We start from the raw sequence: 26,752 nt of genomic DNA on the forward strand, positions 1-26,752 counted from the left end.
GGCGCAATTGCCGTTTCTTGCACACAGCGCTAAAATGCCTAGTTACGGCACTGCTACTAACTAATATGGATGGCTTTTCTCATGCTCATGCTCTGACTGCACCCAGTTTATTTAATGAGAATGACAGGTGCTATTTAATTTTAGTTGTGGTCCATCAAAGTACAAGTTGTTTGTTGTTCCATATGATTTTTGTTTTGCAAATGTGTTTTTTTCAATTGATTATGTTTTTAAAGGAGTGTGTGTGTTTACTTATCTTTTTTTTTTCAGATGTACTGCTAGTGGCAGAGGGATTTGGATCCAAAGCATGGTTATAGTTCTACCAACATGCAGCCATTACAATTGGGCATTACAGGGCTTGCTGTGACTTGTAGTTTGGCAGTAATAAATATATTAAAATGTGTGTGTCAAAAGTGAGCTCTTGTGTTTGACCGAGAGCATGGCCATAGACTGGAGGAGGTGGCTGTGTTGGTTAGTGTGCCCTCGAAGACAGCAAGTAGAATCCATCTACAGTGGAAGAAGCATGGACAACAAGAATTTCAGCAGCAGAACAGTGGCCAAAGACTTGGATTGGTTTGAATAGAACCAGACTAACGTGCCACATCTCACGTGGCCCTCCAATTTGCCAGATCTTGGACTTTGGGACTGTTTGGCTGGGTCTGGCATTGTACTGTTGGAGCAGTTTCTGACACATTTGGAACCTATTGGTGGTTGCTAGGTGCCACAAATGCCTGCGGTCCTGATTTGTCATGATCGACTATCGGTCACCCTTCTGCTGCTGAGATTGTTGGTATCCATGCTTCTTCCACTGTAGATGGATACTACTTACTGTCTACGAGGGCACACCAACAAATGCCTCCACCTCCTCCAGGCTATGGTAATGCTCTTGGCCAAAAACAATGGCACCCTTTTGCCACTCTGTCACGTCACATTGTTCTACCTGAAAAAGAAACAATGTCTCACAAATTTGCATTGTATCAATACCTCAGACATTCACAATAATTTTAGTGTCACCATCTACACACATGTTCATGTCCTGCATCATTGAACTTATACCTGTAGTCTTTCCACAGTCCATATTATTTTGTCCGGTGTATTTAAATACCAATAATACAATACGTGCTTACTGGTGGCAGCCTCTACCTGTGACAGTGTATACAATGTTTCAATATGGTCAAAGAGAAAACTAGCATGTACTAAGTAACTAAATAATATCAGCCCAATCCAACCAATTTATTATCCGCCCAATCGAATAAAGAAAGTACCAGATATATATACAAGTGGTAGATCAAAAGGTGATAAATAAATGGATAAATAGGCAATAATTAATTACAGGAAAGAATAAATAAGTATAGCAAACTGACACACTCCTTAAAGTCTGCTAGTGTGCACGATCTCCAATGTTTGATATATCCTCACAGATGTAGAGTCAGCCACACATTTATATATAAGAGAAAAACAGAAAAACATAATACAATGTGTAGTATTTCAAACAACAATAAAGAAGAAAATATATCCCTCTTGTGTCCAGAAAAAGAGGGGTGACAAAGGTAATTTTCTTGATAAATGACAGGAAATGTCCTCACCACTGCTTTAAAGATTAGTCAGAGCGTACCGTATTCTCACTTAAATTGTGCGTTGGAAGAACTTATCAAGGTTTCTTTTTACAAACCAATTCAATAGTAGGGACAGACCCTATTAACAGACATGGATCAGGAAGTTACTGTGTACCCAACTCACTTGTTTATGGATTAGGATCCACATATAGCAGTTTCTTTAAATGCTGATTCCACACATATGTTGGCTTGATTAAAATGAGATTTATTCCAAACACAAAATAAAATAGACTGGATCGAAATGTCATTGGTACTGAGACTAGTGGACTTTAACCAGGACAAATCCAGAGACTTTTTTTCCAGTATCTTGGAGGTATTCCAACACTTTAATGCAGGTTCTAGTCTGGACCTTTTATCTGTTTTCTGACTTTGTAACATACCATCCTGACTTTTGAACATTTATCTGGAACACTGACTTTCAATATACAGTATATATATGGATTGTCACTTTATCGTAATTAGTTTAGCTGTTTAAGTCTATTTTAAGTTGTGTTTGGAATAATCTCGTTTGAATCAAGCCACCATATGTGTGGAATCAGCATTTAAAGAAACTGCTATATGTGGATCCTGGATCCTAACCCATAAACAAGTGAGTTGGGAACGCATTATCTTCCTGATCTCTGTCATTGTTGCACTAGCACAAAGCACTTTATGAAAAAGATTTTTAAAACAAGGAAATAGGAAAAATCCATGGAAATGTATATGTGGTATGTAAATATAGGAACACTATATAATGCACTGATGAAGATTGTTGAACATTTACATGCTGGGAAATGCTTAAATGATTTTTTATACACAGTTGAAAAATGTGGTCAGATATATATGGCCAATTGTTTAAATGATTTGAGATTTGTGGTAACGGTATTTAGCATAGGTAATAATGCATTGGATCACGGGGGGATTGGGAGATAAAGATAAGGATTATAGCAATACAAAATATGAGATCCGTCTGAGTGTGGAGGAGGGCATGGGGCATTAATATTGGATAAGAGTAAAAATGGCTTAGCCAGGTGAGGGAACCTCACGGGAAGAATGCCTGTAGCAATTACAAAAATCTTATAGGGCAGAGGAATGGTATTTCTGTAAAAGACTTAGATAGGGCGTGAAATAGGGCATAAAATTAAGATGACCTCATGGAATGTAGAGGGATTGAATTTCCCAGTAAAAAGGGAAAACATAGTGGAACATCTAAAAATAAAACAATCTGAAGTGGCCTTTATTCAGGAAACGCACTGGTTAATGTTTATTTTCTTAGTGCAGCTCATAAGTCACCATAATATACTGTACTGTAGTAGTTGCCAATTGCAGAAATCAATCACTATTGCAAAGTATGTTAAAATCCAAGTAATTGTATACTCTGTGTGCACCTGCATAGCCGGAAAGACCTTCCAAAGTTTGCAGTCTCCATCTACTAAAGTTGATCAGAATTTCTGGTTCAGCATAAGAATTGTTTCTGCCCTTAGAATAAGGCATACAGTATAGCCAGAAAAGCCTGCATTCTGCAAATAACACCCCAATCTGCAAAAGCCCAGTCAGGTCATCAGAAGGCATACAGTTTTGCTCCCCTTGCAATACCTGCCATCTTCAAGTGCAAACTAATTATCATGCTAAAAATATAGGTGAATGATGTATAAAAACCACAAGAAACAGCATTTAATATAAGATAGTGAAATACTGTATGCTGTAAAGGGTACATCAGTAACACGTATAATCTGTTTTATTATTCAAATAATTAAACATATAATTGACATATTTCAAAATAGACGATGCAATCAAAATACACAGGCTACTGAATGTTTTTAACTTTTTGTTAACTTGACAGATTCCCATTTATTTTTTGTATCCATGGAAATTATAAAAAAAAGAAAATCCTAAAGCTGCCTACATCATTTACTTAGAATTACTAACTTACCAGATTTTGGGTAGGTGACAATAAAAACATCACTGTCTCTAATTTCCATATGTTCTATAGAGTCCACAACTTCCGGTGTAGATAATTCTGCTTCAAAGTACATGCCTTTATGCTTGAACAAGAGAGAGTTACACAACTCATCCACCAATGTTTGGTCCATGATTCCGTCTAACGTAAACCTGTAACAGTTAAATAGTTTATTTAAAAAAACTTGGCTTCATGGGGGGAAATTGAATTGATCGCCTAAAGTCTCCCGAGACAAAAACAAAGACTTTACAGCAATTTGTTCCCGATGGTGCTATCAATATTAATTAATTTATGGAAGCAGCCCTAATGGGAGTGGGGTCTGTTGTGTGGGTGGGGTATGTGGAGGGGTGGGATTCCACCTCATAATGTCTTATTCTGAGTTGGATGCAGTTGCTGCCTTCCGTATGTCTTTTGCTCTAGTTGTGTCTGTGACTATATGCTAATGATGCTACAATGCAGTTCCCTAGTGTACATCCTAGTATCCAAATATGTCAAGACTGTCAGTGTCTACAGATGCTGCAATCATGCTTTGTGCATCTTTAGATGCCACCATCGGTCGCTCCTTTGAATCTTTCCCCAGCCATATGCTAGAGCAATTCAACGTCTCGGTTTCACTTATTTTAATATAGATCAGTGTCTGGCTGATGTTTTATATCTCCTCTGTGTTGCTGGGACTGTACTACTGGCATCACATCACAGCATGACCTCCAACCTAGCCAGCTGACATGTGCTACTGCGCATGTCAGCTAGCTAAGTTGGAGCAAGTGAGTGGATGGATGGACATTTTGCTGCTGGAAGCAAGATCTACATCCATCATTGAATAACCCCCATATTTCATAAGGGGAAATTCCACATGTTTTAGCAACAATAGCTGTGAAGGGAAGGGAAGACTGGTACTGTATCTCCGTATCAAAGCCAAAAGATGATATGTGGCTCCTGGAAAGTAATGTTCTCTAGACGAACAGTTCAGTAAGGGGAATATGCACACTTAGCTATTAAACCCTGGTACCTGGTGCATTAAACATGCGGTGCTATACTGTCTGTGCTGTGTCCAGAGTCTCACAAATGGCTGTGCTCTGTATAGTGACTGTATAGGGGGCATGCTGCTGTAAGCTGTGCTATACACTGCTATAAATTGTACTGTTTAGTGTGCTCTGTTCATGTGTATCTATAAGCTATGAGAACCATGCAGCTTGAACTGAGCTATAAGTTTAAAAAAATAGAAAAATAAAAAGACAATATATATTTCTGTTGTTTGTACTGTTTGGTGAACTTTACCCTAGAGCACTTTGTTCACGTGCATCTGAAAGTGCTGTGACTCCACACAGTTTGAACCGATGTGCTATAAACTGCTGTGTGCTTGTGTCACTTCTCTGTCACTTAGTAACAATCCAATTCGCTGCAGTCTTTGTGAAAATAATATTGTGAGCTGTAATATGGTCAAAATTGACTGGAAATTAATGTTATTGAGGTTAATAATACTCCAGGAAGAAAAAAAGGACCAAATTATGTGATTTTAGTTTTTTTGTCAATTTAAAAAAAAAAAATCCAAATCCAAAACCAGTCACTATAATTTGTCAAATCCACATCCAAAAGCGAATGATGAATCAGAGACAAATCAAAATCCAAATCCACCAAAAATAGTCCACTGCAAATCTCTAATATATGTAAATAATATATAGCTGTCCGGCATTCAAGACAATCATAGCAGCTTGTTCAAGTGTCCTTCCTGATTGAAACAGAGTTTGCAGCATAGATGGATCATGTACTGCTCCCCAAAAGGTGTACCCCCACCAGAGAAGGCACTACTGTGCCACATTATAATAACCTAATATTGTCACCTTACTTTCTTCATCTATATTACATTCTGAACACCTCAAAACTACATGCTACCCCCTTAGAGGGTCCATTGGAGGTGCTCACCTTGTTCTAATCTTTACTGAGCAACTTTATCCTTGTAAAAATATGTTTGTAACCTTACTGTCTTTTTAATAATTGATTAAAAACTAATTTTAAAATATTTTTCATTACTGTATTGAGTGTCCCAACAACGAGTCTTTCTTTCCTATTTTTTCTTTTAATGTTGTGATGTAGCCAAGTATGTGTTTGTTAATCTGGCTCTGTTCTCGTATTACTGATTCTATTTGTAGCTGTCTAACGCCGTAACTGGTCTTGGGAACACTATTAGTTATTACACAAAGAAAATGAAAATAAGTTCAAACTAAAATAATTGTGAACTATTTGATTTTGGGTTGGTGACCAGAATTAATATCTCTGTCATTAATATCCCTATATACTACAGAGTGTACACCATGTGTTTGAACATGAGTCACAGCTCATACAACAGATTATAAACTACTGTAGATATTATTTGGTTTACATAGTATTAGTACAAAAAATAGAGCTTAATGATGATGATGGTCTTACAATTTATCTGATCCTTTTACAGGTGCAACATTGGCAATTTACTGAATATGGAAGAATATGGACTACATATAGAACCATAACAATTCCTACCAGGCAAAGGAACAAACAGTGTAATTTACAATTTTAGCCTCTGTATCATAATCATTTATTACATGTGAAGCATTCATTCAATGGCACTCATTCCGATTTGTTCGCTTGCTAGCTGCTTTTAGCAGCATTGCACACGCTAGGGCGCCGCCCTCTGGGAGTGTATCTTAGCTTAGCAGAATAGCTAATGAAAGATTAGCAGAACTGCTACTAAATAATTTGTTGCAGTTTCTGAGTAGCTCCAGACCTACTCCTACACTGCGATCACCTCAGTCTGTTTAGTTCCTGGTGTGACGTCACAAACACGCCCTGCGTTCGGCCATCCACTCCCCCGTTTTTACCTGGCACGCCTGCGTTTTTTAGCACACTCACAGGAAAATGAATGCTCAGTTACCACCCAGAAACACCCACTTCCTGTCAATCACACAACGATCACTCGAGTGTTGCAAAAACGTCGCTCGAGCATGTGTAAATCTACTAACTTTTGTGTTAAAATGCGCATTTTTGCCCTAATCGCTCCATTGCGAAAATCGTCACTGAGCTAACAACTCGGAATGACCACCAATATCCGAGCTACCATTGGATCACACATACAGCACGAGTAGTATCTGCTCCTGTAGAAAACAGTAACAATCATTGTACTTACTGTACAGAACAGAGTGTAACAATCTCTTGTCTTGTAGGATGCAATGAAAGATCTGTAATTCCTATGGACTCTGAAGACTGGATGCTGTGTAGAATATTTTCTGTTGAAATAACAGATGGTATTAATAACAAGCAGAGGCCAATAAACAAGCTGTTGGCAGCATCAAGAGTTCAGACTAGGACAGGATCATTAATACTAGGCACAAAGATCTGGCATTGACTGAATGACACAAAGTTCTTTATACACACATTTTATAAATTAATATAACAATAGATTAAGATAAAAACACCCTTATACCTACTAAAGTGAAATGTCTCTTGATATGATACTTAAATTATAAACAATATAAACGCAGTAAGAGACTGCTGCACCTATACCATGGAAAACAGTGTGACTCTGGTGCTGGTGCATGTGTGGATGTCTCTGGTGTGTTTCCACACCGCACATCTCCCAGGGCTAAGTGTACTTCACTACTGATGATGCTGAGTCATACATTACTCAGACACCAGGCACGCCTGCGTTTTTCCGCACACTCCCTGAAAACGGCAAGTTTCTGCAAGAAACACCCACTTCCTGTCAATCACACTACAATCACTCCAGCGATGAGAAAACGTTGTTCGGTCGTGAGTAAATGTGCTAAGTTTTGAGCTAAAATACTTAGCGCATGCGCGCTGCGTACCATGCGCATGCGCATTTTAGCCCTAATCGCTCCATTGCGAAAATTGGCAACGAGCGAACAACTCGGAATGAGGGCCATCTACAGGAGGATAACTTGGTGGTAGGAGGACATTCAGACATAAGCTGGTGATGGTCTTCCAGTGCTCCCGGTGGTGAATAATGTTAAACCAAGTCACTAAAATTAACCCTAAACCTCCCCTCACTTTTCCTAACCCTAACCCACCACTCTCGCAGCGTTCCCCTAATGTCAGCATTCTGCAGAATGTCAACATTTCACATGTTGAAATTGCAGATGTTGACATTGTGAAAATGTTGACACTTTTAGCAGATGTGGACATGTTCTGTGTCGACATATCAACAATGTCAACATCATAATTGTCAACATTGTAGTATCAACATTATGACTGTCGATATTGTTGTTGTCCTCATGGCAGAACAATCTTAATCCCATTTAAATGTCGACACATTTTCATTAGAAGGATTTTAATATGTGACTGAATATATTTCAAAGACAATGTCTGTGTGCATGTGGAGATCCCCTGAGCAGCTTGCTATAGTTCTCCATCAAATTGAATTTATGTTGTGAACTTGAAATTGAACTCACATACTTACGAGGGTCTTTTCTGCTAGACAGCTGATGGCTGACAAGTTGTTACTTCTGTGTAATAAGGCTTCAGAGCACATTCAAGAGCACTACAACTATAACATCCACCTTTCACATAGAGCTAATCATGCTCACAGGAACAAGGATGCGGCCAGAATGCAGGCTCAGGTAGTGGATATAGGACTAAGGGGGACATTTACTAAGCAGTGAAAAGAGCGGAGAAGTGAGCTATTGGAGAAGTGGCACCATCAACCAATCAGCAGCTCTGTATCATTTTATAGCATGCAAATTATAGATGTTATGTCAGTTCTGATTGGTTGCCATGGGCCACTTCTCCACTGGCTCACTTCTTTGCTCTTATCACTGCTTAGTAAATGTCCCCCTAAGTGGTCAATGAGGAGTAGGCATTCTGTGATGTGTCTATCTGCAGTAATACTGCTATTAGCACAGCCTGTCTTTTGTGAAGCTGCTAACAGCACAGCCAGAAGTAGCTGCTGTTAGTGCAGCCTCCTTACATGCTAACACTGCACAGCATCTCTGTCCTGGCATAACATTGCTCCCCCTCTGAGTAGGATGTTGAAGGACTCCCAAACAAATATTAATTTGGGCACAGCTTTCAGTCTTTCTGCATTAAGTTCTTTGTCTGGAGCCCAGGACGTTCCTTTTGGGTCATAGCCCTTCCAATGGACTAAGTAGCGACGTGGTTATGGATCTTCTTAGAATTAAGAATTTTGCCCCCCACAAGTGGCACTAATAGTCCAAAAGTAAGTGTCCTAATGGATTCATTGCAGACTCATACCTCATGGCACTTGACAAACTCTCGGATGTCATGTCTCATAAATGGCCACCATACTGTTCTTTCAAGTATTTGAAAATTGTTGGGAATTCCTGCACTCAGGTGGAGCATTATGCTTTTATGTGACTGGAAAAATCCTGGGAAAGTGTTGCCACAATCTTATTTAGTGGAATGGTAGGATCTTTAGGCAAGGAATAAAGATGAGAGGTCAGGAAAGTTCAGGATATGGCATCTCACTTAAGGTTATTTAAACTTGATCTTTAAGTAATAGTACAAAAAACAAGCGACCAGCAGACATCCACGGAAGCCTGATGTGCTATGACATGTTAATGTGATGATCTGTAGGACTAATGCAGGATTTTGTGTGTCTGCAAGTGGACAGCCCATACCACCCACTGAGTTTATGTCACACGGCACAAGAGCACTTGTACCAGACCCAGGCTAGGGGCAAGAGATCTGTCAGAACCAGGCTTCTCATCCTCTAATGCATGACTTGGAATTACAGAAAGTTTATGATACATGCCCACAATACTCCCATGACACTGCAAAACATCAGAGTAGTTACATATGATAACCAACTCAGAAAAAGATTTTAAAAATACTTTTTAATCAATTATTAAAAAGACAGTAAGGTTTCAAACATAAATTTACAAGGATAAAGTTGCTCAGTAAAGATTAGAACAAGGTGATCCCCTCCAATGGACCCTCTAAGGGGGTAGCATGTAGTTTTGAGGTGTTCAGAATGTAATATAGATGAAGAAAGTAAGGTGACAATATTAGGTTATGATAATGTGGCACTTTGATTTGGGTATCAATATCGGTTTCTTAATTGACCCCACAGCTTCCCCTACACCCAGTCACGGGCTGCCTCCAAAGTCCACCTCTCCCTCAGATACCGCTAATAGTATGCCCCCGACCTCGACCTACCAGGATGTAGGATGTAGCAGGATATAGCAGCTTCCCCCACCCCACACGGCAGCAATCAATGGGACAGATTGGATAGCTCCCAGCATCAGAGCAGTGAGGTGCCGCGATTCGAGGGTGTTTAGGCGTCGGAGCCTAATGCCATGAAGTGCACGCCTCCATCAGACACCTGTGCTCACTGCTGCACTGAGGTACAGTAGTATCTATTTGCTTGTTCCCCCTCCTTCCCCCCCCCCCCCCCCCCCCCCCCTTAACCTCTCTTTGTTGCTCATCTCTCTTTTTCTTTCTCTCCCTGACACTGGGCCTTATTCAGACCTGATCATATCAGAAAATTTGTTAGCAGATGGGCAAAGCCATGTGCACTGCAGGAGGGGGGGGGGGAGATATAACATGTGCAGAGAGAGTTGGATTTGGGTGGGTTGAGTTAAAACTGGAATCTAAATTGCAGTGTAAAATAAAGCAGCCAGTATTTACAGTACTCTGCACAGAAACAATAAAACCACCCAAATCTTGCTGTGTCTGCACATGTTATATCTGCCCCCCCTACAGTGCACATGGTTTTGGCCATCTGCTAACAAATTTGCTGCTACGATCAGGTCTGAATTAGGCCCACTGTCACTATCTCCCTCACTCTCTTCATGATACTGACACTGCCTCTCTCTTCCACTCTCTCTCCCTGACATGTTCTCTCTAATCCTCACTCTCTTCCTGTCTCTATCTCTGCCTCAATCCTTGACATTCTCTCCCTCGACACTTTCTCCTTCTCTCCCCCTGACACTGTCTTTCCCAGACACTGTCTCTCTTTCCCTCTCTTCCCCCTGACATACTCTATCCTTTATACTGTCCTTCTCTCTCTCTCTCTCAACCTGACTTTCTCTCTCTCTTTCCCCTGACACTGTTTCTTTCTCTCACCCTCCTTCCTTGACACTGTCTCTCTCGTCCTCCCTCCTTGACACTGTCTCTCTCCCTGAAACTCTCTCTCCCTCTGACACTCTCTCCTTGACACTGTCTCTCTCCCTCTTTCCCTGACACTGTCTCTCCCTCTCTCCATGATGCCCTCTCTCTGACACTATCTCTTCCACTCTCTTTGACACTGTTTCTTCCTCTCTCTCTTCCCCTGACATTGTCTCTTTCAGTCTCCCCGACAGTCTCTCTTTTCCTTATGCTCTCTCTGTCTCTCTCTTTGACGCTATCTCTCTCTCTGTGACACTCTCTCCCTGACACTGTATCTCTCTCTGACACCCCTCTCTCCCTCTCCCTTACACCCTCTCTTTCTCCTCCCCCTCTCTCTCTTCTTGATGCCCACTCTCTCTTTATCCCCTCCCATTACTATCTCTCTCTTTCTCCCTGACACCCTCTCTCTCGCTCCTCCCTTTCTTTAATTTACTCTTTTTACATGAAACCCTCTCCTTCCCTTTCTTTCTCGCTCCTCTCTCTCTTTCACCATCTCCCTGACAACCTTTTTGTCTCTCTCTCACTCCCCTCACTCTCTCTCCTGCTTTTCTAAGTGGCATTGTAGTGACAACATTAGGGGGCCCTTTCAAGATCTTGCTATGGGGCCCATGACATTCTAGTTATGCCCCTGCCCTGCTCACTGTAGCTTTAATACTACAACATAGGAACAAAGGGTGCAGGTGCACCATTAAAATTATTATAACCATAATATAATATTTGAGGTTCTTGGCATATATTGGCCAGTATATGAGCCTGCCCACCTGCTTCACGGTAACCTCATCGGACAGGTCCCTAACACTATAGGGGTTCCCCTCCGGGATGCAGACCACCCCCTGACCACCCCAGGGCATCACACAGAAAAAGGATAGGAGTGAAAGATCAGTGTTAAGCAAATGAAAGAGGCTGCTGAATGTAAAAGAAAAGAAGAGGACAGCAGTAAGGTGTCAGAGTGTTAGAATGTGAGGTTTAGCTGAGCAGTGTTATAAGTGTAAAAAATATATGTGAAAAAAGCTACATAAATATAAAACAAACACAGTGTGATATAAGTGTAAAAGTAAATGTAAGGTGGTGATGCCCCAATAGCAATACAGGGAGCCCCACGCCCCAAAAGCTCACCCCCAAACTGACTTTGTATATAATTAAAAGGATCATACCTATGTCTTTTGTGCAGTCAGAATGTGCTGGTTCCCAGTTTAAAAGCCTGAGAGGCAGTGGGTGGGGTGCTAATCCAGAGACGAGGGCTGTCCCAATCCCTCAGGTGTGTATACACACACATAATATAGACTATATGGAAACGGGGCCTGGACTGCACACCCTAGTTTATTATAATGGGATGTGCTACCTTGCTGGGACTAAGTACTGTAATACTACAACATAGGAACAAAGGGTGCAGGTGCACCATACACCATTAAAATTGTTATAACCATAATAGCTTTAGTAAGAGAAATTAAACTGATCATATAGAATATGTTTTGTCACAGTCAGATCAGCAATTTCCCTAATCCAGTGAACAAATTATTTTTCATGGAAAATCAAACTTTTTTTTTGTTTAAACAAAAACAGATAACTGTTTAAATAAAAAACATACCAAGCATAACAAAATGACTTGGCCACACTCGACAAGTATTCACAGTAAAAAAAACTAACAGGAAGTCTATGTAGAAAGTTATTTGTAGAAAAATCTACTAATGACTAACAAAAATTCAAGAAAATCATAGCAGCTTGTTCAAGTGTCCTTCCTGATTGAAACAGAGTTTGCAGCATAGATGGATCATGTACTACTTCCCTAAAGGTATACCCCCACCAGAGAAGGCACTGCTGTGTGGTGTAATGTGAGTAAGGAGCAATATGGTGTGGATTAATGTGAATTATTGAAACCACTTTGTGATGCAAAGTGAATAAGGTTGCACTGCTGTGTGGAAAAATTTAAATTGGGTCAACTATTGCATGGCCACACCCCTACCCAGTAGCCAGTGAAGTATGGCAGTACTGATTATGATTAGAGATGAGCGAGTTCGGTTCATCGAGATCCGAACCCCCCCCGAACTTCACGTGATTTACACGGGTCCGAGGCAGCCTCGGTTCTTCCCGCCTTACTCGCAAAACCCGAATGAGGCAAAACGTCATCATCCCGCTGTCGGATTCTCGCGAGATTCGGATTCCATATAAAGAGCCGCGCGTCGCCGCCATTTTCACTCATGCATTGTAGATTGAGCAGAGAGGAAGTGGCTGCATTCTCTGCCTGAATAGCACAATATCAGCTAAATATCAGCTCAATATCTGTGCTCAGTATCAGTGCTGCATTGTGGTGACCATTAAGTAGTCCATTGCTGTATCTTGCTGCTCCGTGACAGTTCTAGTATCCTGAACAGTGCTCAATATATGTGCTCAGTGTCATTGCTGCATTGTGGAGATCAGTATATAGTAGTACAGTACAGTAGTACAGTGCTGTTCTCGCTGACCAGTGTCATTTCTAGTATCCTGAACAGTGCTCAATATCTGTGCTCAGTATCAGTACTGCATTGTGGTGACCAGTATATAGTAGTACAATACAGTAGTCCAGTGCTGTTCTCGCTACCTGGTGTCAGTTCTAGTATCCTCATCAGTGCTCAATATCTTTGATCAGTATCAGTGCTGCATTGTGGTGACCAGTATATAGTAGTATAGTACATTAGTTTATTGCTGTATCTTGCTGCTCCGTGTCAGTTCTAGTATCCTGAACAGTGCTCAATATCTGTGCTCAGTATCATTGCTGCATTGTGGTGACCAGTATATAGTAGTACAGTACAGTAGTCCATTGCTGTATCTTGCTGCTCCATGTCAGTTCTAGTGTCCTGAACAGTGCTCAGTATCTGTGCTCAGTATCATTGCTGCATTGTGGTGACCAGTATATAGTAGTACAGTGCAGTAGTCCAGTGCTGTTCTCGCTGCCCAGTGTCAGTTCTAGTATCCTGAACAGTGCTCAATATCTGTGCTCAGTATCAGGGCCGCATTGTGGTGACCAGTATATAGTAGTACAGTAAAGTAGTCCAGTGCTGTTCTCGCTGCCTGTTGTCAGTTGTAGTATCCTCATCAGTGCTCAATATCTGTGCTCAGTATCAGTGCTGCATTGTGGTGACCAGTATATAGTAGTACAGTACAGTAGTCCATTGCTGTATTTTGCTGCTCCGTGTCAGTTCTAGTATCCTGAACAGTGATTAATATCTGTGCTCAGTGTCATTACTGCATTGTGGTGACCAGTATATAGTAGTACAGTACAGTAGTCCCGTGCTGTTCTCGCTGCCCAGTGTCAGTTCTAGTATCCTGAACAGTGCTCAATATCTGTGCTCAGTATCAGTGCTCCATTGTGGTGACCAGTATATAGTAGTACAGTAGTCCAGTGCTGTTCTCACTGCCTGGTGTCAGTTCTAGTATCCTCATCAGTGCTCAATATATGTGTCAGTATCAGTGCTGCATTGTGGTGACTAAAAGTCCAGTGTCTTGTGCTGCATCTTGCTGCTGTAGGGTGCTGTGGTAGTGTCCTATCACTGTGCATAGGTCATCATCATTCCAGTCACAGTGGTATCTGGTATCTATCTAGTGATATCTAATTCCAGACATTAATGCCATTTAATTCCAGATATATTACTGGCATATAATTCCTCACATTAAAAAATGGAGAACAAAAATGTGGAGGGGTAAAATAGGGAAAGATCAAGATGCACTTCCACCTAGTGCTGAAGCTGCTGCCACTAGTCATGGCAGAGACGATGAAATGCCATCAACGTCGTCTGCCAAGTCCGATGCCCAATGTCATAGTAGAGAGCATGTAAAATAAAAAAAACACAGAGTGGCAAGGAACGGCTAAGGCCATCTCCTATGTTCCTCATGACTAGTGGGTCAGCTTCACATGAGGATGGAAGCACTCATACTCCCGCTAGAAAAATGAAAAGAGTTAAGCTGGCAAAAGCACAGCAAAGAACTGTGCATTCTTCTAAATCACAAATCCCCAAGGAGAGTCCAGTTGTGACGGTTGCGATGCCTGGCCTTCCCAACACTGGACGGGAAGAGGTGGCTCCTTCCACCATTTGCACACCCCTTGCAAGTGCTGGAAGGAGCACCCACAGTACAGTTCCTGATATTCAAATTGAAGATGTCACTGTTGAAGTACACCAGGATGAGGATATGGGTGTTGCTGGCACTGAGGAGGAAATTGACAAGGAGGATTCTGATGCAGAGTTGGTTTGTTTAAGTCAGGCACCCGGGGAGACACCTGTTGTCCGTGGGATGAATAAGGCAATTGACATGCCTGGTCAAAATACAATAAAAATCACCTCTTCGTGGTGGAATATTTCAACAGAAATGCTGACAACTGGTGTCAAGCCGTGTTGCCTTTGTCAAGCTGTAATAAGAAGGGGTAAGGACGTTAACCACCTAGGAACATCCTCCCTTATACATCACCTGGAGCGCATTCATCAGAAGTCATTGACAAGTTCAAAAACTTTGGGTGACAGCGGAAGCAGTCCACTGACAACTAAATCCCTTCTTCCTCTTGTACCCAAGCTCACCACCAACTCCATCAATGTCAATTTCCTCCTTAAACAGGAACACCAAGTCTGACGAGTCCTCTCCTAACTGGAATTCCTCTGATGGATCCTTGAGTGTAACGCCTACTGTTGCTGGCGCTGCTGGGAGTCGATCGTCATCCCAGAGGGGAAGTCGGAAGACCACTTGTACTACTTCCAGTAAGCAATTGACTGTCCAACAGTCCTTTGCGAGGAAGATGAAATATCACAGCAGTCATCCTGTTGAAAAGCGGATAACTCAGGCCCTGACAACTATGTTGGTGTTAGACGTGCATCCGGTATCCGCCATTAGTTCACAGGGACTTAGAGAATTGCTTGAGGTAGTGTGTCCCCGGTACCAAATACCATCTAGGTTCCACTCCTCTAGGCAGGCGATACCGAGAATGTACACAGACGTCAGAAAAAGAGTCACCAGTGTCCTAAAAAATGCAGTTGTACCCAATGTTCACTTAACCACGGACATGTGGACAAGTGGAGCTGGGCAGACTATGGACTATATGACTGTAACAGCCCACTGGGTAGATGTATTGCCTCCCGCAGCAACAACAGCAGCGGCGGCACCAGTAGCAGCATCTCACAAATGCCAACTCGTTCCTAGGCAGGCTACGCTTTGTATCACCGCTTTCCATAAGAGGCACACAGCTGACAACCTCTTATGGAAACTGAGGAACATCATCGCAGATTGGCTTACCCCAATTGGACTCTCCAGGGGATTTGTGACATCGGATAACGCCACCAATATGGGGGGTCATTCCGAGTTGTTCGCTCGCAAGCTGCTTTTAGCAGCTTTGCACATGCTAAGCCGCCGCCTACTGGGAGTGAATCTTAGCTTATCAAAATTGCGAACGAAAGATTAGCAGAATTGCGAATAGACACTTCTTAGCTCCAGACTTACTCGGCATCTGCGATCAGTTCAGTGCTTGTCGTTCCTGGTTTGACGTCACAAACACACCCAGTGTTCGCCCAGACACTCCTCCGTTTCTCCTGCCACTCCCGCGTTTTTCCCAGAAACGGTAGCGTTTTTTCACACACACCCATAAAACGGCCAGTTTCCACCCAGAAACACCCACTTCCTGTCAATCACATTACTATCACCAGAACGAAGAAAAAACCTTGTAATGCCTTGAGTAAAAAAACTAACTGCATAGCAAATTTACTTGGCGCAGTCGCACTGCGGACATTGCGCATGTGCATTAGCGACTATTCGCTCCGTTGCGACAAAAACGAGCGAACAACTCGGAATGACCCCCATTGTGCGTGCATTACATGTGGGCAAATTCAAGCACGTCCCATGTTTTGCACATACATTGAATTTGGTGGTGCAGAATTTTTTTAAAAACGACAGGGGCGTGCAAGAGATGCTGTCGGTGGCCCAGAGAATTGCGGGCCACTTTCGGCATTCAGCCACCGCATGCCGAAGACTGGAGCACCAGCAAACACTCCTGAACATGCCCTGCCATCAGCTGAAGCAAGAGGTGGTAATGAGGTGGAATTCAACCCTCTATATGCTTCAGAGGATGGAGGAGCAGCAAAAGGCCATTCAAGCCTATACATCTGCCTACGATATAGGCAAAGGAGGGGGAATGCACCTGACTCAAGCGCAGTGGAGAATGATTTCAACGTTGTGCAAGGTTCTGCAACCCTTTGAACTTGCCACACGTGAAGTCAGTTCAGACACTGCCAGCCTGAGTCAGGTCATTCCCCTCAACAGGCTTTTGCAGAAGCAGCTGGATAGATTGAAGGAGGAGCTAAACCGGAGCGATTCTGCTAGGCATGTGGGACTTGTGGATGGAGCCCTTCATTTGCTTAACCAGGATTCACGGGTGGTCAATCTGTTGAAATTAGAGCACTACATTTTGGCCACTGTGCTCAATCCTAGGTTTAAAGCCTACGTTGTATCTCTCTTTCTGGCAGACACAAGTCTGCAGATGTTCAAAGACCTGCTGGTGAGACAATTGTCAAGTCAAGTGGAACGTGACCCGCCAACAGATCCTCCTTCATTTTCTACCACCACTGGAGCTGCCAGGAAAAGGATAACATTTCCAAAACCACCCGCTGGTGGTGATGCAGGGCAGTCAGGAGTGATAGCTGACATCTGGTCCGGACTGAAGGACCTGCCAACGATTACTGACATGTCGTCTACTGTCACTGCATATGATTCTGTCACCATTGAAAGAATGGTGGAGGATTATATGAGTGACAGCATCCAAGTAGGCACGTCAGACAGTCCATACGTATACTGGCAGGAAAAAGAGGCAATTTGGAGGCTCTTGAACAAACTGGCTTTATTTTACCTAAGTTGCCCCCCTCCAGTGTGTACTCTGAAAGAGTGTTTAGTGCAGCCGGTAACCTTGTCAGCGATCGGCAGAGGAGGTTACTTCCAGAAAATGTGGAGAAGATGATGTTTATCAAAATTAATTATAATAAATTCCTCCGTGGAGACATTCACCAGCAATTGACTCCAGAAAGTACACAGGGACCTGTGATGGTGGATTGCAGTGGGGACGAATTAATACTCTGTGAGGAGGGGGATGTACACAGTGAAAGGGGTGAGGAATCGGACGATGATGATGAGGTGGACATCTTGCCTCTGTAGAGCCAGTTTGTGCAAGGAGAGATTGATTGCTTCTTTTTTGGTGAGGGCCCAAACCAACCAGTCATTTCAGCCACAGTCGTGTGGCAGACCCTGTCGCTGAAATGATGGGTTTGTTAAAGTGTGCATGTCCTGTTTATACAACATAAAGTGGGTAGGAGGGCCCAAGGAAAATTCCATCTTGCACCTCTTTTTTTTAATTTATCCTTTGCATCATGTGCTGTTTGGGGACTATTTTTAAAAGTGCCATCCTGTCTGACTCTGCAGTGCCACTCCTAGATGAGCAGGTGTTTGTGTCGGCCACTTGGGTCGCTTAGCTTAGTCATCCAGCGACCTCGGTGCAAATTTTAGGACTAAAAATTAGAGATGAGCGGATTCGGTTTTACTCGGTTTTACTCGGTTCTCAAAACCGAATCTTATTGGCTCACGGTTGTCACGTGTTTTGGATAGCCAATAAGATTCGGTTTTGAGAACCGAGTAAAACCGAGTAAAACCGAATCCGCTCATCTCTACTAAAAATAATATTGTGAGCTGTGAGGTGTTCAGAATAGACTGGAAATGAGTGGAAATTATGGTTATTGAGCTTAATAATACTATAGGATCAAAATTACCCCCAAATTCTATGATTTAAGCTGTTGTTGAGGGGTTTTTGAAAATAAAAACACCCGAATCTAAAACACACCCGAATCCGACAAAAATTCTTAAGGGAGGTTTTGCCAAAATGCATCCGAATCCAAAACATGACTGCGGAACCGAATCCAAAACCAAAACACAAAACCCGAAAAATGCCCGCTGCACATCTCTAATTATTATGATGTCACAGAAGAGAGAGTGTGGGTAACAACTGATGAGCAGTGGGGTGTACTTCTGCTTTCCATGTATTGTGTGCTAAGAATCCCTGTTACATTTGCTTTGCAGGGATTAGTAACTGGCACCCTGGATGACATTATAATCAGTACTGCCATACTTTACTGGCTATGCCCTATCTCATCTGATTTTGAAAGCTGAGCAGTGAAATTCCTGGTCAGTACTTGGATGGGAGACCACCTAGGAATACCAGGTGCAGTAATTATATCATTTTGACACAGAAAGCAGAAGTAGTGGAGAAACCCTCAACCTGAGCTTTTACTTTATCCTCTCCACTAGAAGGTAGCCCTGCACATTTTACCTTACGTTCTCTATTTACAGACCACACACTTATTACCTACTATTCCATCAATAGGTATCTATCCCGTCCCCCATGCAGACAATCAAGCCATTTCTCTTGACAGAACATTAAAGTCCCATATACATGGGAGAGATGTGTGCTTAGCAAAACGCTCAGCACACATCTCTCCCGCCGCTCAGCACACATTGCGGGTGAGGACAGAGGGGCGCTCATTTCACCCAGCGGGTGAAATAAGTGACGTGGTAGATTGGCCTGCATGCAGGCTTAATCTAGCACCGGCGATAGCGATACGCGGGGCCGCGCATCGCTATCGCTGTGGGGGGTACATACGAGTGATCTGTGCTTAAAATCTAAGCAATCTAGTCAGATTGCTTTGATTTTAAGCAGCGATCGCTCCGTGAGTACCCCCCTTCAGTCTTTGTTTACAACCAGGAGTGATTATCTATTGGCACAATTAAGAAACCGAAATTGATACCCAAATCAAAGTGCCACATTATAATAACCTAATATTGTCACCTTACTGTTTTCATCTATATTACATTCTGAACACCTCAAAACTACATGCTACTCCCTTAGAGGGTCAATTGGAGGTGCTCACCTTGTTCTAATCTTTACTGAGCAACTTTATCCTTGTAAATTTATGTTTATAACCTTACTGTCTTTTCAGTAATTGATTAAAAAGTAATTTTAAAATCTGTTTCATTACTGTATTAAGAGTGTCCCAACAACGAGTCTTTCTTTCCTCTTTTTTTTCTTTTAATGTTGTGATGTAGCTAAGTATGTATTTGTTAATCTGGCTCTGTTCTCGTATTACTGATTCTACTTGTAGCTGTCTAACGCCGTAACTGGTCTTGGGAACACTATTAGTTATTACACAAAGAAAATGAAAATAAGTTCAAACTAAAATAATTGTGAGCTCTTTGATTTTGGGTTGGTGACTAGAATTAAGATCTCTGTCATTAATATCCCTATATACTACAGAGTGTACACCATGTGTTTGAACATGAGTCACAGCTCATACAACAAATATGGACCTATTGATCTGTCACCCCTTAAATTGCAACAATTATAAACTATTGTAGATATTATTTGGTTTACATAGTATTAGTACAAAAAATAGAGCTTAAAAAGAATAAATACCTGATGGCGCAATCAATATTAAATGATTGATATTGCGTGGAATCTGTCACCTTGTGATCATAAATAAATGGTTCTATTTCGTCAGACCTCAGAAGCCTGTCTCTAATGGCTTCAATATAGCATATACAATTGAATAAGAAAGAGGTCGCGCTATAGAGCCAATTAATTGTTCCACACCATTCTATATTGTAAATATTTATTTAAAACATATAACCATATAAAAACATATATATATTTTATTTTTGTGATATTAAGATCTGGTGTGGTCACAACACCCTCAACTACATAACAATTATAAAAAGATGGTTCTCATTCATAAAAATAAGTGTGCTGAATAGTAAATGTCCAGACTGGCAAAAAATTATGCCACAAGTTCAGTCCGTAATAGGATCCTCCGTATTAATTTGCACCCAATGATAGAGTCCAGAGGACACTGATATTTTTGTCCAAGGACTGTGCACCACAAATGTAAAGAATCACAGGTACCTCTGCTCACTCTGTCCCTTGTGCTTATAATACGGGACCTGTTTGCCAGTTTGAGGAGCTTTAAGTGTAGCCCGAGCGTCCCCGGAGGATTATTTAAAGGAGGCATATCATCAATTAAGAGATGGGAAGGTATACTGTAAATTGGCATTTAATCCTACAGTGCTATATACACAACAGTTAAAAACCCTTATGGAAAGGGCATTGGCAGAGGGAATTATTTCTAGAGAGGAATATGGATATCTTTTACCCACACACCCCATCACCCCCACTTACTATCACCTTCCCAAAATCCATAAATCACTCACTGCACCCCCTGGGAGACCTATCATTTCTGGTATTGGGTCCCTCACAGCCAATCTTTCTCACTTTGTGGATTTCTTTTTGCAACCCTGCGCAGCTTCTCAACGTTCCCACATTAAGGATACCACCACTTTTCTAAGCCAAATTGCTGAGATTAGGTGGAAGGAGACATATTATTTCGTTACTTGTGATGTCCAGGCTCTTTACTCCAACATTCCCCATGATAAAGGGGTACAAGCAGTGGAGAGAAGCCTGGAGAATGTTGGTACTTTACCAGAAAACCTGCGCAGTTTTATTATTGATTCGATCACTTTTATTTTATCACACAATTATTTTTTGTTTAATCACGATTATTATTTACAGACACTTGGGACGGCCATGGGGACGAGGTTTGCGCCCAGTTTCGCCAACATATATATGGGCTCGTTCGAGGATGAGCACATATGGGGGCGGAACTTGGGCGCGAACCTTGTCTACTATGGCCATTATATAGATGATTTGTTTTTTATTTTTGATGGTGTAGGGGATGATTCTTTCCTTTCTCACTTCACTACACATATGAATAATAATTCATTTAATTTATTTTTTTCTTGTAATATGGAAAAGAGATCTGTTTCCTTCCTAGATATTTCCTTCTCAATTGAGGAAAATGAGATTGTTACACAAACATATAGGAAAGAGGTGGATAACTTTAGTTTCCTACATTTTAATAGTTCTCATTACAGACCATGGGTTGAGAATATTCCCAGAGGACAACTGAGACGTATCCGAAGAAATTGTACTCACTTAGAAACCTTTGAGAGACAGGCAGAAGAGCTAATAACAGCCTTTAAAAATAAGGGTTATCCTAGTGATATACTTACCTCTGCCTACATTGAAACTAAGAACTTGGAAAGGGAAGATCTTGTATATAAAGAGAAGAAACCCAATGATATACAGAAAGACACATTGTTATTCGTGTCTAAATTTAACCAGTCTTCAAAACAAATTAAAAATATTATTAAAAATAATTCCCAATACTACAGACAAATCCCCTTCTGAATAGTTGTCTACCCAGGAATCCAAAGGTGGTCTTTAAGAAATCAGAAAACTTGAAACATTGGCTTACGCCAAGTTTTTTTGATGATAGAAGGTCTAAGAATGACCCATCAATTGGACCATCTGTAGCTGAACCCTCCTCCAATTGGTTACCATCTAAAGTCAAGGGATGTTTCAAATGTGGCTCAAGATCATGCATTACCTGTTCATTTATAAATAATAAAACAAAATTCTTTAGTTCATGTAACACAGAGGAACAGTTTGAGATCAAAACACATATAAATTGTAACACTACATTTGTTATTTATATCTTACAATGTAGTTGTGACCTTGTTTATGTCGGTAGAACTACAAGGTGTTTAAAGGCACGGTTTTTGAAACACAGGAGAAACATCCTAAGAGGAAGATGTGTGAATGGAATCTCCAAACATTTTGTGGAACAACATGAAGGGAATCCAAAAAGCCTAGTTTTAACAGGGATAGAATGGGTTAAACCAACCGAGAGGGGGGGGGGGGGGGGGACAGATATAGAAAACTATGCACACGTGAAAATTATTGGATTCTTACACTAGGGACCCTTGTACCAGAAGGACTCAATGAGTATATTGAAATAGACCCATAACCTTATAAGAACACTGGGGAGGACACTATAGAATTGTTTCTAACGTTCTTAGAATTGGTCCCAACCCTGCATAATTTTCTGGTTTATTATGTTAATTAATTTGAAATTACTCTCTATCCTCTTAATTTCTTGCCTCTTGTGTGTTCATATGAAGTAATCCATCTAAGGTGAGCTTATTATTACCTTGTTCGATTAGTAGATAGGATACCATCTGAGTAATATTGGATAATTCCTTATTTGGTTGTTCTGTTCCAAAGTAGGGATGGTTGGATAGCGATATTAATTACAACTTAAAACAGGCTATATTAAATTTATTGTGAGTACCTAAATATTCTTAGGGCTAGATACAATCAATTTTTTCGGGTATTTTGTCCTATAAAAATAAAAAATAAATATGAAGATTATCTCTGTGTTTTATGTTTATATTTCAGAGATTGGATTTATTAGGAAAATAAATACATACATAATTTGTTTGTGGTTCATATATTTTAAGTTATTATAGTACCAACTAGGGCCGTTTAATATGTTTTTGTGTGCCTGTTCTTGGGCACTCGTATGTGTACGTATATGTATGCAGATTATATAATTGTATACATGTGGATATATGCATATGTGTGTATGAATAAATGTATTTCTATATATATATTTATTTTGATCCATCGCATCAGGTATATTTTAGTTTTAACACGTGAACTCAGCCTTTTCCTAAAGTTAACATTCTAATACAGATGTATTTCTGACAAAATATAGGTATGTAAATATCCTTATTGATTAATTTTGTTAAATGTCGCTCTTGTGATCAGGTATAATCTACTGTGCAATGTGTTAGATAGAAAGAGCCTGTTCGTGAATATCTGCAGTGGCTGATAGATAATTAGGAGAACCTTCCCTGAATTGAAACAGGTGTGCTATCTTCACAAGAAGAAAATCAGCATATAAAAGGACCCTCTGTGAACAATTGGGAGTACCGCCTATGGAAGAAGTAACTGGATGTTACGAAACGCGTCTAGGACTCCCTGATTGCTGAATAGTTCAGACCTTCGCCCGGCATCTCCAGAACACCCGGCACCTGTTACCAGCAAACCGTGGAAGTTACCATCACTCAGTGCCGGAGAGAACAGTGTTTTCTGGAAGCCGGAGCGGCTGTGCGGCTGACCGCTCGAGCGGGCTTTAGCAACAGTGTTAGCCCGCTCATTGGAACTGTCGGGCTGCCCGTACGGAAACCTCCCATCAGTGTGATTCATCCTGCCATACGGACAGAAGCCGCCAACTCATTGCACCACACCACTACAATCCACAGGTAACAGTTGTTTATTACACCGTGCAATCCCGGGGACGCTCGGGCTACACTTAAAGCTCCTCAAACTGGCAAACAGGTCCCGTATTATAAGCACAAGGGACAGAGTGAGCAGAGGTACCTGTGATTCTTTACATTTGTGGTGCACAGTCCTTGGACAAAAATATCAGTGTCCTCTGGACTCTATCATTGGGTGCAAATTAATACGGAGGATCCTATTACGGACTGAACTTGTGGCATAATTTTTTGCCAGTCTGGACATTTACTATTCAGCACACTTATTTTTATGAATGAGAACCATCTTTTTATAATTGTTATGTAGTTGAGGGTGTTGTGACCACACCAGATCTTAATATCACAAAAATAAAATATATATATGTTTTTATATGGTTATATGTTTTAAATAAATATTTACAATTGAGAATGGTGTGGAACAATTAATTGGCTCTATAGCGTGACCTCTTTCTTATTCAAAAAATAGAGCTTGATGATGATGATGATGATGATGATGATGGTGGTCTTACAATGTATCTGATCCTTTTACAGGTGCAACATTGGCAATTTACTGAATATGGAAGAATATGGACTACATATAGAACCATAACAATTCTGTTAGCAATTGGGCAAAACCATGTGCACTGCAGGGGAGGCAGATATAACATGTGCAGAAAGAGTTAGATTTGGGTGTGGTGTGTTCAATCTGCAATCTAATTTGCAGTGTAAAAATAAAGCAGCCAGTATTTACCCTGCACAGAAATAAAATAACCCACCCAAATCTAACTCTCTCTGCAAATGTTATATCTGCCACACCTGCAGTGCACATGGTTTTGCCCAACTGCTAAAAAATTTCCTGCTGCGATCAACTTGGAATTACCCCCATAGAACCATAACAATGCCTACCGGGCCATGGAACAAACAGTGTCATTAACAATTTTAGCCTCCGTATCATAATCATTTATTACATGTGAAGCATTCATTCAATATCCGAGCTACCATTGGCTCACACATATAGCACCAGTGGTATCTGCTCATGTAGAAAACAGTAACAATCATTGTACAGGTTGAGTATCCCATATCCAAATATCCGAAATACGGAATATTCCGAAATACGGACTTTTTTGAGTGAGAGTGATATAGTGAAACTTTTGTTTTTTGATTGCTCAATGTACACAAACTTTGTTTAATACACACAGTTATTAAAAATATTGTATTAAATGACCTTCAGGCTGTGTATATAAGGTGTATTTGAAACATAAATGAATAGTGTGACTGTAGACACACTTTGTTTAATGCACAAAGTTATAAAAAATATTGGCTAAAATTACCTTCAGGCTGTGTGTATAAGGTGTATATGTAACATAAATGCATTCTGTGCTTAGATTTAGGTCCCACCACCATGATATCTCATTATGGTATGCAATTATTCCAAAATACGGAAAAATCCGATATCCAAAATACCTCTGGTCCCAAGCATTTTGGATAAGGGATACTCAACCTGTACTTACTGTACAGAACAGAGTGTAACATATTTTCTGTTGAAATAACAGATGGTATTAATAACAAGCAGATTTTAAAATTACTTTTTAATCAATTATTAAAAAGACAGTAAGGATACAAACATAAATTTACAAGGATAAAGTTGCTCAGTAAAGATTAGAACAAGGTGAGCACCTCCAATGGACCCTCTAAGGGGGTAGCATGTAGTTTTGAGGTGTTCAGAATGTAACATTGATGAAGAAAGTAAGGTGACAATATTAGGTTATGATAATGTGGCACTTTGATTTGGGTATCAATAACGATTTCTTAATTGACCCCACAGCTTCCCCTACACCCAGGCACGGGCTGCCTCCAAAGTCCACCTCTGCCTCGGATACCGCTAAGAGTATGCCCCCCCCCCCACGACGTAGGATGTAGCAGGATGTAGCAGCTGCTTCTCCCACCCCAAACGGCAGCAAACAATGGGACAGATTGGATAGCTCCCAGCATCAGAGCAGTGAGGTGCCGTAATTTGAGGGTGTTTAGGCATCGGGGCCTAATGCCGTGAAGTGCCTGCCCCCATCAGACACCTGGGCTCACTGCTGCACTGAGGTACAGTAGTATCTATTGGCCTGTTCCCCCTCCCCCCCCCCCCCCCTTAACCTCTCTCTGTTGCTTATCTCTCTTTCTCTATCTCTCCCTGACACTGGGCCTAATTCAGACCTGATCATAGCAGCAAATTTATTAGCAGATGGTTAAAAACATGTGCACTGCAGGGGGGGGCAGATATAACATGTGCAGAGAGAGTTGGATTTGGGTGGGGTGTGTTCAAACTGATATCTAAATTGCAGTGTAAAAATAAAGCAGCCAGTATTTACTCTGCACAGAAACACTAAACCCCCCCCCAAATCTTGCTCTCTCTGCACATGTTATATCTGCGCCCCCCCCTACAGTGCACATGGTTTTGCCCATCTGGTAACAAATTTGCTGCTACGATCAGGTCTGAATTAGGCCCACTGTCACTATCTCCCTCACTCTCTTCCTGACACTGACACTGCCTCTCTCTTCCACTCTCTCTCCCTGACACGTTCTCTCTCTTCCTCACTCTCTTCCTGACACTGTCTCTATCTCTGCCTCTATCCTTGACATTCTCTCTCTTGACACTGTTTCTCCTTCTCTCCCCCTGACACTGTCTTTCCCTGACACTGTCTCTCTCTTCCCCCTGACACACTCTTTCCTTTATACTGTTCCTCTCTCTTTCTCTCAACCTGTCTTTCTCTCTCTCTTTCCCCTGACACTGTTTCTTTCTCTCCCCTCCTTCCTTGACAGTCTCTCTCGTCCTCCCTCCTTGACACTGTCTCTCTCCCTGAAACTCTCTCTCCCTCTCTCCCCCTGACAC

General features: G+C 41.4%; 1 protein-coding gene across 5 annotated transcripts in view; it reads right to left on the reverse strand.

Moving 5' to 3' along the window:
- Nucleotides 1–26,752, reverse strand: part of LOC134909856 (amine sulfotransferase-like) — a 455,842-nt gene that overhangs the window by 389,464 nt on the left and 39,626 nt on the right. For 4 of the 5 annotated variants that reach the window (XM_063917179.1, XM_063917178.1, XM_063917181.1 and 1 more), the window contains one exon: nucleotides 6,713–6,812. The gene's annotated coding sequence lies outside the window, so the exon portion shown is untranslated. Of the gene's footprint in view, nucleotides 1–6,712; nucleotides 6,813–25,382; nucleotides 25,405–26,752 lie in introns of those variants that run through there. The other variant, XM_063917180.1, reaches the window with a different exon arrangement.

This window comes from Pseudophryne corroboree, chromosome 4 (genome assembly GCF_028390025.1).
Source record: "Pseudophryne corroboree isolate aPseCor3 chromosome 4, aPseCor3.hap2, whole genome shotgun sequence".
NCBI lineage: Eukaryota > Metazoa > Chordata > Amphibia > Anura > Myobatrachidae > Pseudophryne > Pseudophryne corroboree.